This window comes from Phyllopteryx taeniolatus, unplaced genomic scaffold (genome assembly GCF_024500385.1).
Source record: "Phyllopteryx taeniolatus isolate TA_2022b unplaced genomic scaffold, UOR_Ptae_1.2 contig_79, whole genome shotgun sequence".
In the NCBI taxonomy this organism is placed as follows: Eukaryota; Metazoa; Chordata; class Actinopteri; order Syngnathiformes; family Syngnathidae; genus Phyllopteryx; species Phyllopteryx taeniolatus.
The window spans coordinates 29141-44467 of record NW_026903767.1 but is presented as its reverse complement, the minus strand read 5'-3'; the positions used below and the strand labels follow the sequence as shown (position 1 = coordinate 44467).

At 43.1% G+C, this 15327-nt stretch overlaps 2 non-coding genes and 1 pseudogene across 2 annotated transcripts; 2 read left to right on the top strand and 1 right to left on the bottom strand.

Moving 5' to 3' along the window:
• LOC133473992 (coatomer subunit beta'-like) overlaps positions 1 to 6261 on the bottom strand; it is a 47484-nt pseudogene extending 41223 nt beyond the window's left edge.
• A 534-nt stretch (positions 6262 to 6795) lies between these two features.
• On the top strand, positions 6796 to 6868 carry trnat-ugu (transfer RNA threonine (anticodon UGU)). Its single transcript has one exon. It is a non-coding gene; the product is annotated as a tRNA-Thr (tRNA).
• A 947-nt stretch (positions 6869 to 7815) lies between these two features.
• trnat-agu (transfer RNA threonine (anticodon AGU)) lies at positions 7816 to 7888 on the top strand. The gene has a single exon. It is a non-coding gene; the product is annotated as a tRNA-Thr (tRNA).
• Positions 7889 to 15327: the final 7439 nt, after the last annotated feature.

The window sequence follows — 15327 nt, the reverse complement described above, 5'->3', positions numbered from 1 at the left end:
GTGCTGGAGCCTATCCCAGCTCTCATCGGGCAGGAGGCGGGGTACACCCTGAACTGGTTGCCAGCCAATCGCAGGGCACATAGAAACAAACAACCATTTGCACTCACAGTCATGCCTACGGGCAATTTAGAGTCACCAATTAATGCATGTTTTTTTTTGGGATGTGGGAGGAAACCGGAGTGCCCGGAGAAAACCCACGCAGGCACTGGGAGAACATGCAAACTCTACACAGGCGGGGACGGGGATTGAACCCCACACCTCAGAACTGTGAGGCTGACGCTCTAACCAGTCGGCCACCGTGCCGCCTGTGTTAGTTGCCTATTTCCAAAAATGCATTGGTGAACAAAGCGTTCTTACCGTGTCCACTGCTTGCTCCACATGCATGTATCTCCACACGAAATGACGAAAAGTTTAATAAGCCTGCTTCGTTATGAAGTGCTGCCGACACGAATGAAAATAAAAATGCTTTTCCAAGCAGCCACTTGTGTCTGACAGTGCTCAAACTAACCTATGGAAAATAAAAGGGGCAGTCCAAAAGTAATGATGCCTATTTAATTTAACCTACTAATCAGTGAAATTTTCAATTTGTAGTAGAAATACTTGCTTGAAGGCGAATAAAAAAAAAAAAAAAAGTTTTGTTTAAGCCTGTTCTTTTCCTGTCAGCCATTTTGGAAATGGCGTCTTTGTTGGATGCCCGTCAGAAGCAGAGCACTGTGAACCACCACTAAACATTTTCAAAAGGTTGCTAAATGTGACTGGGGAAGCTGCAATAGGCGACAGCACAGTCAAAAAGTTGTTCTTCACCTTTGATCCTGGACACCCACGTTTAGGACAATTATTAGTAGGTTAAATTAAATTGGGTCCATTAATTTATGACTACCCCTTGTATATTTAAAAGTCTTATATGCTCCTTGATCCTTGCAATATTTTGTCAAAAGCATGTCACTAATGTTATGAAAACAAATTGTGAAAAAAAATTACATGTCTGGCATATAAACACCATCTGTGCACAATCCTGCTCCACCACACATCAGTACCTTTTCCTGTGCTTCCCCCATTTGGCCCTTTTCATATACGTAGTCATAGAGGTCTATGCAGGGCCTTCTCCATAACCAGTACAATCTCTTTGTCCAGACTGTACCAGTCGAGCAGAGAAATGATCCCATGTCTTCCTCCAACTTGTTGCATTAGCACAACCTCAAGTGGGACCAGATATGTGTTCCTGTTTATGAACTGACACATCCACACGTCTTTTTGGGATGTGTTTGATCGCCACCTGTTGGACACAAATCATAAACATTTGGTTAGTGGCACTGGAACGATGACCTGTGTAGGCTCGTGTGACTCTGCTGTCAGCAATTGTCGGAGCGGCGAGGGAGATTTGGCCGGGCCAAGCCTGTTTTGGCTCGCCTCCCCTCCACCACCCCACCTTGTGGTGGGGAGGGGGGCTTTGCCTGTGAGCCAGCGTCTTCGGCGGAGTAGGAAAAGCGATAGAGACAAAGAACAAAAGGATTCGGTCCTTTGTACCAAGAAAAAGGGGAGTTTCCCCAAAAGACCCGAGCGGGAAGAACAGACCACACCTCTGATATTGGATTTCACTCGAAAGTCCTCTGTGGTCTAAACCCAGTGGACCTAAAATAAGAAAATTAATTCCCATCTTATGCAATGCAAGCTATGCAATGATTGTTTCAACCTTATTTGGTAGCTAAGAACACTTAATGTAACATTTTCGTGATGTGTGAGGTAAAACGCAATCATCTTATTCGGTGGACAAACAGATTTGACAGCAGAGCATTCGTGACATTGGTATCATGATATTCACTTGGAGCATTCATGCAAAGTTCGTCAAATATCAAAACAGACATTTAACACGGCGAAAACTGTGGATACTGATTTAAAGCTTGCAGTGACTCTTAACCGCCAGCAGGTGTCGCCCGTGCTCCACCAATGGTCCCAGATGGGCCCTTGTACTTCATTGGAGTCCCTGCGAAGGTCTGTGAGTTTTATTAGCCTGTCTGGCTAATAAATCCATTGTTGTCAATGGTCCCGAACTGTCATATTGGAAAAGAGGGTTCCCCAAATTCTTGGTCATGAGATCAGTCTGCAGAAAAAGGTCTTTGTTGGAGAAACCAGTAAGAATGGCTGGAGGAGGACTCTTGACCAGTTTATGGCCCAGGTGACATCAACTCGGTTTCCTGTCTCATGTGAAAACAGAGCAGCTCGTTGAGGGTCAGAAGGCAAGAATGCAAAGGTTATCAGCTCTTGCGGGGTGCCATCGACGAATGTATTTTATAGGGCGTATTCTACGGTGGCCTGGAAGTGCAAAACAAATTGTGAAAGACTTACATTTCAGAAAACAAATGAACAAAAGCCAAAACATTTTTACATTTCAGAAAACGAACAAAAAACAAAACACTTTTACATTTCAGAAAACAAATTAACAAAACACGAAACACTAACATTTCAGGACCACAAAAACAATAGCAGAAACACTTTTCCAAAAGACGAATCAAATTACAATTGAGACAACCTGGAAAGGGAACGTCCCATTTCACAGACGTTCTTAGAAATCCCACGCCCTTTCTCGGCAAGACCCGCCCCGCTTCAACATGATTGGCTCCTGCATCGCAGGAAGGGTAGGCTCCACAGATGGAACACGATGTCCACCCCAAATATGTGTCACATTTGTACAAAATAAATTTAAAAAAAATGATTTTGTTATGATTATGTTTCGGACGAGGGTTTGGGCAGTTTCGGATTGGTTAAGGTTAGGATTATGATGGTTAAGGCTGGCGCACACCGAGCACCGCCGCCAAGCCCAAAGGAATGTTCGAATGAAAATTCATGTTCATGAATGTTGCTAAAAACAATGAAGTTGATCAGTTTGAACATTAAATATCTTGTCTTTGTAGTGTCCATCCATCCATCCGTCCATTTTCTGAGCCGCTTCTCCTCACTTGGGTCGCGGGCGTGCTGGAGCCTATCCCAGCTGTCATCGGGCAGGAGGCGGGGTACACCCTGAACTGGTTGCCAGCCAATCGCAGGGCACATAGAAACAAACAACCATTCGCACACACAGTCATGCCTAGGGGCAATTTAGAGTCTCCAATTAATGCATGTTTTTGGGATATGGGAGGAAACCGGAGTGCCCGGAGAAAACCCACGCAGGCACGGGGAGAACATGCAAACTCCACACAGGCGGGGACGGGGATTGAACCCCGCACCTCAGAACTGTGAGGCTGACGCTCTAACCAGTCGGCCACCGTGCCGCCTCTTTGTAGTGTATTCAATTGAATATAGGTTGAACATGATTTGCAAATCATTGTATTCTGTTTTTATTTATGTTTAACACAACGTCCCAACTTTATTGGAATTGGGGTTGTATATGTTTATAAGGATATCTGCATGTGTAACTGTAATGGGATGAATCAAACAAAAGTGTATGCAGTGTTGTGTAAGCATGCAGCCAGGAATTTCTATCAACTCCCCCTGTTGAGGTGGCCATACCGGGTCGCCTCACAAACACTGTGTGTGTGTGTGTGTGTGTGTGTGAACTATGTGGATCCTATATGTAAACCCCCATACCCAACACCAAAGTACCCGGCCCCCCAACGGGTTTGACTTAAACTCCGCCACTGGGCGGTGGGTAGGTGTGTGTGACAGTTCGAAAAACCTAACTATGTATCGGAGAAAAAAGGTGGGGATGAGTTCGTACTAGTTTGTGTCACGCACTACTATTGATACTCATACCATATTTTGAGCAAAACTGCATGAGATTACGCAGGTGTTGTGGTTTGGGAGCAGTACGAACAACTTCTTCCAACCTTAATAGTGCTGTCTTGGGAGGCACTTGCAAACTGATGATTGTCTTTAGGGTTGATGACGATCTGCATGACATTGTGCGTGTGACCCTCAAGCACCTGGCTGCAGGTCCACTTCTTGTCCCAGTCCTATAGCTTGATCAATTTATCAGGTGTGGATTACAAGAAGAAGCATACCGCTGCTGGTGAGGATGAAGGGCTGGGTTGGGTGGACAGCGATGCAACGGATGGAGTCAGAGTGGGCCTCAAACATGTGAACACGCTCCAAGGTGTTGTAGTTGAACACACGGATCTGCAGGTCATCCTACCAAGAGAGAACATTTTCTAACCATTAATAATCATGAAAAAACAATCTGACAAAATATTCTCTTGGTATCAGTCTATTTAGGAAAATGAAAGGATATGAAAACCCAGTTATCAAAAGAAAACAGTAGTGTGACAACAGTGTTTAAGATAGATAGTCTTGCCTTGACTTATGAGTTCATATCATTCTGTGACCAACCTCGTAACCAGGGGTGGGGAGAGTAGCCAAATATTGTACTCAAGTAAGAATACTGTTACTTCAGAATAATATGACTCAAGTAAATAGGAGTCATCCAAATATTTACTTGAGTAAGAAGGTATTCAATGAAAAAAATACTCAAGAGTAAATTATGATTTTTTAATTTAAAAAAATTGTTTTATTATTATTATTATTATTTTATTGTATTTGTATTTATTTATTTTAAATCAGAGCATGAACATCAGATAAATAAATAAAAAATAATAATAACAAATGGGAGTCAACACACACATTCACATCTCAAATCATCCTCATTGAAATAAATGGATATGGCATTAATCTGTTCGAGAGCCCCAGGACACCCGAGGTCGCAGTTCGATGTTCGACTTTGTGGTCGTGTCATCGGATTTGCGGCCGCATGTCTTGGACACTCGGGTAAAGAGAGGGGCGGACTCGTTTCCGGTGAGGGATGGACTCCGCCAAGGCTGCCCTTTGTTACCGATTCTGTTCCTAACTTTAATGGACAGAATTTCTAGGCGCAGCCGCGGCGTAGAGGGGGTCCGGTTTGGTGGCCTCAGTATTGCATCTCTGCTTTTTGCAGATGATGTGGTTCTGTTGGCTTCATCAAGCCGTGACCTCTAACTCTCACTGGAGCAGTTCGCAGCCGAGTGTGAAGTGGCTGGGATGAGAATCAGCACCTCCAAATCTGAGAACATGGTCCTCAGTCGGAAAAGGCTGGCGTGCCCTCTCCAGGTCGGGGATGAGATCCTGCCCCAAGTGGAGGAGTTCAAGTAGCTTGGGTCTTGTTCATGAGTGAGGGAAGAATGGAACGGGAGATCGACAGGCGGATCGGTGCGGTGTTTGCAGTGATGCGGACTTTGTATCGGTCCGTTGTGGTAAAGAAGGAGCTAAGCCGAAAGGCGAAGCTCTTAATTTACTGGTCGATCTACGTTCCTACCCTCACCTATGGTCACAGGCTGTGGGTCGTGACCGAAAGAACAAGATCCCGGATACAAGCGGCCGAAATGAGTTTCCTCCGCAGGGTGTCCAGGCTCTCCCTTAGAGATAGGGTGAGAAGCTCGGTCATCCGGGAGGATCTCAGAGTAGAGCCGCTGCTCCTTCACATCGAGAGGAGCCAGATGAAGTGGCTTGGGCATCTGATTCGGATGCCTCCCGGACACCTCCCTGGTGAGGTGTTCCGGGCACATCCCACCGGGAGGAGACCCCGGGGACGACCCAGGACACGCTGGAGAGACTACATTCTTTGGCTGGCCTGGGAATGCCTCAGGATCCCCCCGGAAGAGATGGATGAAGTTGCTGGGGAGAGGGAAGTCTGGGCGATCCTGCTAAAGCTACTGCCCCCACGACCCAACCTCAGATAAGTGGTAGAAAATGGATGGATGGAAGGATAGAATACATGTTATGGATTATTGTATTAATCATACGATAGAATTTTCATGCTATAAATTTTCATAGACTCCACAGATTTAATACTCAGTATATAATCGCTTCCACTACTGGCCCGACAGTAACCTTGAAAAATATTTTAGCTGGTGTAATATGTTCGCAGTGTGAGTGGGGGTGGATGAGCTCTTTACAGGAACTTGCACAAGAGGAAGGCAGCGGAATGTTCTAGTGGACATCTACAGGGAAAACAACTCATCCATCAAAGGAAACGAGGGAGATGTCGGGTCAAGACGAATTGAGACAAGCCAGCTGTGTCCCCCATAGTAATCCAAGTCCTCATTTCTCAGTGGTTAGAGAACTGGTCATGTAAACCAGTGGTCGTGAGTTCAATTCTCACTAGGACCTGTTGGCAATCTGAACAGCAGCTATACACTACATGAACCAGCATAACTACACTCTGCAGTTGTCATTGGAACAGCAACCTTCTTCTCCTCAGTCGAAACTCACCATCTCTGTACCGTAAATTACCATTTTGGTCCAACTGAAGGTCTTGTAAACCAGGGGTCGTGAGTTCAATTCGCACTGGGGCCTACCCGCCAGATACATATTCAATGTTTATGCTAAACATTTTTGAGTTGTGGTTTCTTTGTATTCTGATGGATATGAGAATTACAATCGTTCAGTCAAATGCAACCCTAACCAAACCCGGCTAAATGCAGAGGGTTGCGTCAGGAAAGGGCTTAAAACTTTGCCAAACAAATATGAGCATTCATCCAAAGAATTTCATACCGGATCGGTCGTGGGCCGGGTTAACAATGTCCGCCACCGGCGCCGTCAACCTGCTGGGCGCCGGTGGAAATTCAGCTACTGTGGGTCGAAGAAGAAGAGGTGGAAAGCGGGTTCTTCGGCAGAAAGAGAAGAGGAAAGCACAGAGCCTAGAACTGAATGTGGGGGGTTTGAATGTTGGGACGAAGACAGGAAAATCTCGGGAGTTGGTTGACATGATGATTAGGAAGGTTGATATATTATGTGTCCAGACCAGGATGATGATACGATACAATCCAAGGCCTCATAGCTCAGTGGTTAGAGCACTGGTCTTGTAAACCAGTGGTCGTGAGTTCAATTCTCACTGGGGCCTGTTGTCAAGCTAACCAGCTGCTATACACAATGTGAACCAGGATAACTACACCCAACAGCCACACTCTGCAGCAACCTTCTTCTCCTCAGTCTATACTGACAATTTCTGTACCATAAATTGCCACTTTAGTCAGACTGAAGGTCAACAATGCATGAACAAGAGTAACTGTGGTCCCCAAAACTGACAAATAAAAAGTGCGTTTTAGATGCACACCTACAACTATCCACTGCGAGCTAATCTGGGACATATTATGTGGTGGCAATGAAATTAGCGCTTTAACCGAAATGCCAACGCTCGCCAAGACAACAAGTGCTTAGATGACTAGTATTGTATACCAGTAACTAAATGAGCATGTAAATATAATAACCAATTCAAACCTCATACATTTGTATTTCTGCTGCATCCTTAGCTTTTGCTGCATTTGCATCTTTTCACAAACTCACAACTGGGGTTTAGCACTAGTTTTATTGTTGTTATCGTTACGTTATTTATTTTCTGATTCAATTGTGATTTCACTTCAAGACTTATTCGGCTAATCCGGGACTTTGGGTATCGAATTTCGTGCAATATCGTGTAAATGTGTGTTGGTAAGACAATTAAATTCCTTGAAACCTTGTTTTTTCTTAACAAGCTGACAATGCACTTTTGCCTGCTTTGTGGTTGTTAGCTCGTTAACCAAAATGCTAACTCAGGCCTCGCCTGTGTGGAGTTTGCATGTTCTCCCCGTGCATGCGTGGGCCTTCACCGGGTACTCCGGTTTCCTCCCACATCTCAAAAACATGCATGGTAGGTTAATTGAAGACTTTAAATTGCCCATAGCATGTGTAAATGTGTGTTGGTTGGACAATTGAATTCCTTAAAACCTTTTTTCTTCACAAGCTGACAATGCCTTTGCCCTGTGGTTGTTAGCTCGTTAAACAAAACGGTAACTGTGTCATGGAAAGCAAGACCTCATAGCTCAGTGGTTAGAGCACTGGTCTAGTAAACCATGGGTTGTGAGTTCAATTCTCACTGAGACCTGAAGTGTACAATACTTTGACCAAAATGCCAACGCTATCCGCAGACAAAAGCGATGTTCTGCAGTTGTATTTGGAAGAGCCTCCTTCTTCGACCGTAAATGAACACTGGTCCAACTAAAGATCAACAATGTGTGAACAATAGTAAGTCTGTTCCCCAAAACAAAAAAAATGCAGCTTTAAACACACAACTATTAAAGCAGTTCCCATTTAAAAACAAAGAATGCAAATAACTTAAATATCACGGGCTCAAATCTCAGTGGTTAGAGATCGGGTCATGTAAACCAGGGATCGAGAGTTCACTTCTCATGGATGCCTGAAGTCTAGTTTCAGTTTTTATCCATTATGCGAGCCAAGGTATGAATGCAGCTATCTGCATAGTGATTTTGAGTGTGTCAAAAATCAGGTACGCTTTCATCCCTTGCTAACATACCATTACATAACATAACATACCCCCTACCCACCCTTGAGAACTTGCACGCTGCCAGAACTAAGACAAGAGCATGCAAAATCCTCTCGGACCCTCCACATCCCGGTCACCGGCTCTTCTAGCTCCTTCCCTCAGGTAGGCGCTACCGATTAATGCAAACTAGAACTAGCAGACATTCCAACAGCTTCTTCCCTCTTGCGATCAACTTCTTAAACACCTAACCTACAATTCCATTACAACATGCTGGCAATTGTTTGACTTGAGTTCGTTGTCACATTTCTGTGGGGCCAATTATATTTTACTCGTGCACTCACTGTAGTAGTCTCGCCACGCTGCACTATTTGCATATCTGTTGTTTACCAATACTGGCCACTCATGCCAGAGTAGCATCTGCTCCACTTGCACACTGATTGAGGAGTATCTGCAACATTTGCACAATCAACATTGTCCCAGATTATCGCACTACTCGTCACTTTAAACTGCATACACTCCTGAAGTCTCGGCGCCCTTTGTACAATGGTCATTGTACCGGACTATTGCAATATTAATCATTCGAACTGCTCTAAGTGCTAGAGGACTCGGCATCTTTTGCACAATTGTCAAAAAAAGACAAATGTACCGGCATTACCAGACTACTAGCAACCCTTTTTTGCTCAGTGACTGTTTTTTTTTTTTTTTTTTTTGTCAATGTCTTTATGTCTCAAAAGTGTTCTCTGTCAATTGACTGTCTGTTGTCGTACTAGAGCGGCTCCAACTACCGCAGACAAATTCCTTGTGTGTTTTATTGGACATACTTGGCAAATAAAGATGATTCTGATTCTGATTAGCACTTCGGTTAACAAGCTAACAACACACCTGTTCTATTTGCTATGACAATTAAATTCCTTGAAATTGATATAATTTTATAAAGATAGAATGCCTGCATATCGAAAAAAATAAATAAAGAAGTGTGAAATCTAGACAAGCGTAGCCTGGGAAGAGGAACAGAAAAAATTGTGTATATTCGCAAGTATAAGTCATTTATCTGGGTTTGTTACTGAAGGGGTGGCACGGTGGCCGACTGGTTAGAGCGTCAGCCTCACAGTTCTGAGGACCCAGGTTCAATCCCCGGCCCCGCCTGTGTGGAGTTTGCATGTTCTCCCCGTGCCTGCATGGGTTTTCTCCGGGCACTCCGGTTTCCTCCCACATCCCAAAAACATGCATTAATTGAAGACTCTAAATTGCCGTCGGTGCGACTGTGCATGTGAATGGTTGTTTGTTTGTATGTGCCCTGCGATTGGCTGGCAACCAGTTCAGGGTGTACCCCGCCTCCTGCCCGATGATAGCTGGGATAGGCTCCAGCACGCCCGCGACCCTAGTGAGGAGAAGCGGCTCAGAAAATGGATGGATGGATGTTACTGAAGGTTATAACATCTGTTGTTTGCCTTAAAAGGAGTGGCACTTTCTGGCACCAGGGGGTTCGTGAGTTCAATTCAAAGTGGGGCCAGATGATGGGTTATATGGGCTGTGATGCGGGTGTTGGTATTGGTACTTCAATGTATCAATAATCGTTTGTCTTCCTCCAAGTTGGTGGTGTTGGCTTGTTCACCAAAATGATAAAGCCACGCCGAAAAGTGAGTCCTCAAAGCTCAGTGGTTAGAGCCATGGTCTAAAAAGCCAGTAGTTGGGTTAACCAAGAAAATATACAGAAAGAAAACTATGTAGTCATCCTTAGAATGTGTCAAAAACCTGCTGGTACATGTTTTGTCTTCTCGAATCAAAGCAATGTTCTTGTATTTTCAGGGGAAAAAATTATGTTTGACCTTGTTATCTCAAATGCCATCACTCGTTGCTCGCCCTGCTTTTGTTAGCTCGTCAACCAAAATACTAATGCCATGTTACAACACAATGCCAACACAAGTGATTATGTGGCCATTTGAATGGCTTAACAGGCAGACGTTTGCCTTGTCAAGTTAAACCATGTAACTTTTCACTTTCATCCCTTGGTAGCATAGAATTACAACTGAACAAAATCAAACAGTAGCCCCTGATATCAGTCCCCCCATGCTAATTCATCCCTGCGGGCTTCTCCAGTACAAATAACCACATCAGAATCATCTTTATTTTGCCAAGTATGTCCAAAAACACAACTGTCCAACTGTCTCCGGTAGTTGGAGCCGCTCTAGTACGACAACAGACACTCAATTGACAGAGAATACTTTTGAGACATAAAGACATTGAGAAAAACAGTCACTGAGCAATAAAAGGTCGCTAGTAATCTGGTAACAAGTTGTTTTTTTTATAAGTTTTATAAGTGATCCAGTTGTCCTTAGAATGCCTCAAAACCCAACATGTCAATGTTTTGTCTCCTCTAATCAAATCAATGTTCTTGGAATTTCAGGATTGTTGTTCTTGGATTTTCAAAGTGCTGTTTGACCTTGTCAAAATGCTAACACCACTCTCCATTGCTCTTGCCCTGCTTTGGCTATGCTAAAACCCAAGGCCTCATATCTCAGGGGTTAGAGCCCTGGTCTTGTAAACGACGAGTCATGAGTTCAGTTGTCACTGCGGCTTGATAGCAAGTTGTCTGCTAACCAGGAAAAATACAGACAAAAGCTATGTTCTGCAGTTGTCTTTCAAAAAGCCTCCTTCTTCAACCGTAAATGAACACTGGTCCAACTGAAGGTCGACAATGCATGAACAAGAGTAAGTCTGTTCCCCAAAACAAACAAATGCAAAGTGCTCTTCAAACACACACCTGAACTATTAAAGCAGTTCCCATTTAAAAACAAAGAATGCCAATAACTTAAATATCCAGTAAACAGGCAGAAACACGTCAGATGGCGTGGCAGGACTTGAGCTAATCCAAACAGGACAACAACTTTCCTTTTCCATTTCTTTTTGTTTTTATTTTTGTACATCTTTTTCCTCAACCAAACCGGCTTTGTTTCCGCTTGAGGTCCGGAGGAAGACCACTCCCCAAAGACCAGCTGATCTGCATTCGTGAGTCGACAGTGGAATCCTTGCTATGATGGACAACATCAGTGGCTAATAATTTCGGGGAAATTACTAGCTTCAGACAAAATCTCAAGTTTGTCCTTTCTCTCTCTCTCTCTCTCTCTCTCTCTCTCTCTCTCCCGTCCGCACTGGACGCAGTAAACGCTCACGTTTCCAACTTTAGTCCAACACGGTGTTCTATTTCCCTTTTCGTACACCGATTTTCCGTCTTTTTACCATTATTAGTGTTATTTTCTTTCTTTAGTTAGCCTCTTCCCAAAAACATGCGTGGTAGGTTGATTGAAGACTCTAAATTGCCCGATGAATGTGAGTGCAAATGGTTGTTTGTTTCTATGTGCCCCGCGATTGGCTGGTGAACGGTTCAGGGTGTACCCCGCCTCCTGCCCGAAGATAGCTGGGATAGACTCCAGCAGCCCGCGACCTTAGTGAGGATAAGCGGTAAAGAAAATGGATGGATGGATAGTTAGCCTCTTTGTGTGTTTCCCTCTAGATCCTTTGTATATGTCATAAAACATACTATAAAATTCCACTCTTGGTTGTATTTTGTGTGTTCTGGGTTTAAGTACGCCTCTGTCATCTAGAACTCAAAATTTCATAAAGTGTGGCAACCTTGAGATTACAAGACTGATAAAAAGGTTTCTCATAATATTTCCTAAATTTTATACATAAAAAGTGACGTGGTGCCCTTTTCGAGACATTGGCTTGATTTTAACAATGAAACTTAAAATTACGGTAAACCAGAAATCACACAAGCGTTGCTTCCGGTTTATTCTTTTCTCCTAAATTAATAACATTTTTATTTGACCAATATACGCTTGTTGTAACATCTGCTGTTTGCCTCATAAGGAGTGGAACTTTCTGGCACATTCCACACCACCCCATACTCAGTATAAAGTAGATAGCGCTTCTTTGTTTAGACAGGCACATAATCGCACCACTTGTGAAAATCTGGCTCCAACGCATTGTTACTTCTTGCCAATAAATGAGTCCATTTGGACAACTGTCCACTTTTGCTTTGTCATTTGAGACAAAGCGGACAGTTCAGCGGACTCATAACTTCACACAGGCTGCTTTCCAAGTAAATTCTCATGCCTTCTAGGATAGAACTCTTCCCTTTACACTAGTTACAGGCAGTGGTTTGAATCCCAAAGCTTTGGTTCGACTTTTACACACATTTGCAGTTTTTATTGCTTAAAAATGCTTCACAGCACCTGCTGTACACTTTTTTTTATTTTCACTCATAACTTCACACAGGCTGCTTTCCAAGTAAATTCTTATGCATTTTAGGGTAGAACGCTCCCCTTTACACTCGATACAGGCAGTGGTTTGAATCCCAAAGCTTTGGTTCGACTTTTATACATATTTGCAGTTTTTATCGCTTAAAAATGCTTCCCAGCGCCTACTGTACATGTTTTTCCTGTTAAGTCATAACACAGGCAGCTTTCCAAGCCAATTCTGTGGCTTTCTAGGCTTGAACTCTCCCCTTTACACCGTTTACAGGAAATGATTTGTATCCCAAAACTTTGTTTGGGCTTTTCCACACATTTGCAGTTTTTATCGCTTAAAAATGCTTCCCAGCGCCTGCTTTACATGTTTTTCCTTTTCAGTCATAACTTCACACAGGCTGCTTTCCAAGTCAATTCTGGGGCTTTCTAGGCTAGAACTCTCTCCTTTACAGTAGTTACAGGCAGTGGTTTGAATCCCAAAACTTTGGTTGGGCTTTTACACACATTTGCAGTTTTTATCGCTTAAAAATGCAGCCCTATGGGAGGCACAAGTCAGTGCAAACTGTAGGCCGGTCCCAAGCCCGGATAAATGCAGAGGGTTGCGTCAGGAAGGGCATCGGGCTTAAAACCTTGCCAAACAAATATGAGCGTTCATCCAAAGAATTCCATACCGGATCGGTCGTGGCCCGGGTTAACAACATCCGCCACCGGCGCCGTCAACCTGCAGGGTTGGAAATTCAGCTACTGTGGGTCGAAGTCAAAGAAGAAGAGGTGGAAAGCGGGTTCTTCGGCAGAAAAAGAAGAGGAAAACTGTTAGATAAATTGTAGAAGTTATCATTTATTTGCTTAGCTTGCATTAGTATAATGGACAATTTTAGATGTCTCGCCTTCAAAAAGAAGACTCAGCATCATCCGATGGAAGGGCGCCTGGACCAAGGACATGATCGGATGTGGTCGGGTCGTGACAGGTGTTGGTTCAATATTATGTGTTGTGTCTTATTACTTAGAATACTATGTCTGGGAAAAACCCTCTTATTATCAAATATTTTGTGTTGTGTCTTATTGCTTAGAACATTATGATTTGTAAATCCCTCCTATTTCAAATAAAAGCAGGAGCGAGGGGGGGGATTGTTTAGAGCGTGTTGAGAGGCTGTGATCTGAACAATCTCCCATACGCCCTCCTCATGAGAAAAAGAAACCAGTGTCTTCATTCTTTTTGTGTCTATTTTTTATAATGTTGGGTAAAATAAATCCAACATTAAATTGGTCCTTCGACCCGGATGTCAACACACCCGAAGATTCCAGTTGTGGAGCCGACTTCCAGTTAAGAGACCGTGGCCACGGCAAGTAAGACCCTTTACGGGACTGGTCTTCGTTCTCCTCAACTGGGATCTGAAGGTTGACGACAATCCACAGGATTGAAGACGAGTGGTGAGTTAAATTTAAAAAAAAAAATTTTTTTGGAAAAAAGGATTAAAGAGTGAGTGAATTGCGCGACGAAGAAGTCTGCGGCAGAACAAACCTTGTGTAATACTAGTCACTGGCAAGTGGTCAGATGGACGACGGAATCCGATAAAATCCGTGGGGACGGCGGGGTCCTGTACGTACTTAAATTCCGTATTTCTGTGTTTCTGTGTTTCCGTGTTTTCGTGTGTTTATAAAAACGTTATTAATATCGTGTGTATGTGTAAAAGTATGAATGTATAAGACGGGATTGTAAGTGACAACTGGGTTTGGAAGCAAAGGCAAGAATTCTCCGCCCCAATTGGGGTAGAAGCTTGAGAATTTCCAGAACTCAGACATTTATTGTCACCCTGTCATTTTTGAATAAAGTCAGTATTTAGGTCACTCTAGGTGCAAATGAACTGACTTCCAAATTCACAAAAATGGGAATAAATAACAGTAAACCGGATCAAAAAATAGACCTAACGTGTAAAGATTGGAAATATGTTCAACTACAAAACCATTCCAAAATAGAACATTTAAACACGTGGATAACCAAATACGGTTTCGCTGGCCAGCTAAATTCGCAAAAAATAGTTCAACTTCAAAACGAAATAAAGTGTCGACACAAAAATGATATATCACAAATACAAAAAGATGGATTTGACGACTTACTCTTCTGGTTAAACATGGCGTCAAAAAGAGAAAAAGGAAGGGAGAATAAGAAACACTTAACAAATGAACAAAAAGAGCAGGAAGGTAGACATCAAAATATGTTGTTTCAAAGACAGGAAGATGACGAGACAGGACCAATAATAAGAATTAGCGAGAAAAAGATAATTGAAGAAAGTTGTAAAAAAAATAAGGAAACAAAAGCATCAGCACCCTTGTACCCGGTTTTGCCACCTCATGAAAATCCTCCAACTCAAGAGGCACAAACACAACGAATTTTACGATCGGGAGGGGTACAAATGAATTGGTCTAAAACTATGGGAGAAACATTTTCTCCCACTCCCAAAATAACAAATATAACCTCAGACGAGGGAGACATGGATTTATTTCCGATGATTGAAGTAGCAAATCCAAATATACAAGAGGACCAGAAAGAAACTATTTTGGTCTATAGGACCTGGACTAATGAGGATGTGAAAAAGGCCGTAGCCGGCATCACACCTTATCAACAACAGTTAAAAAATGCTTTACATGCGAATTCGAAAGAACACATTAACAGATGGGTAGATAAAGATTGGATAAACCTAGCAACTGGCCCTCTGGAGGAATATGTTAATCATGCCCTCCACGCAGAAAGAGTGTTAGACAAAAAACAAAAAGAGAAGATAGATGTCT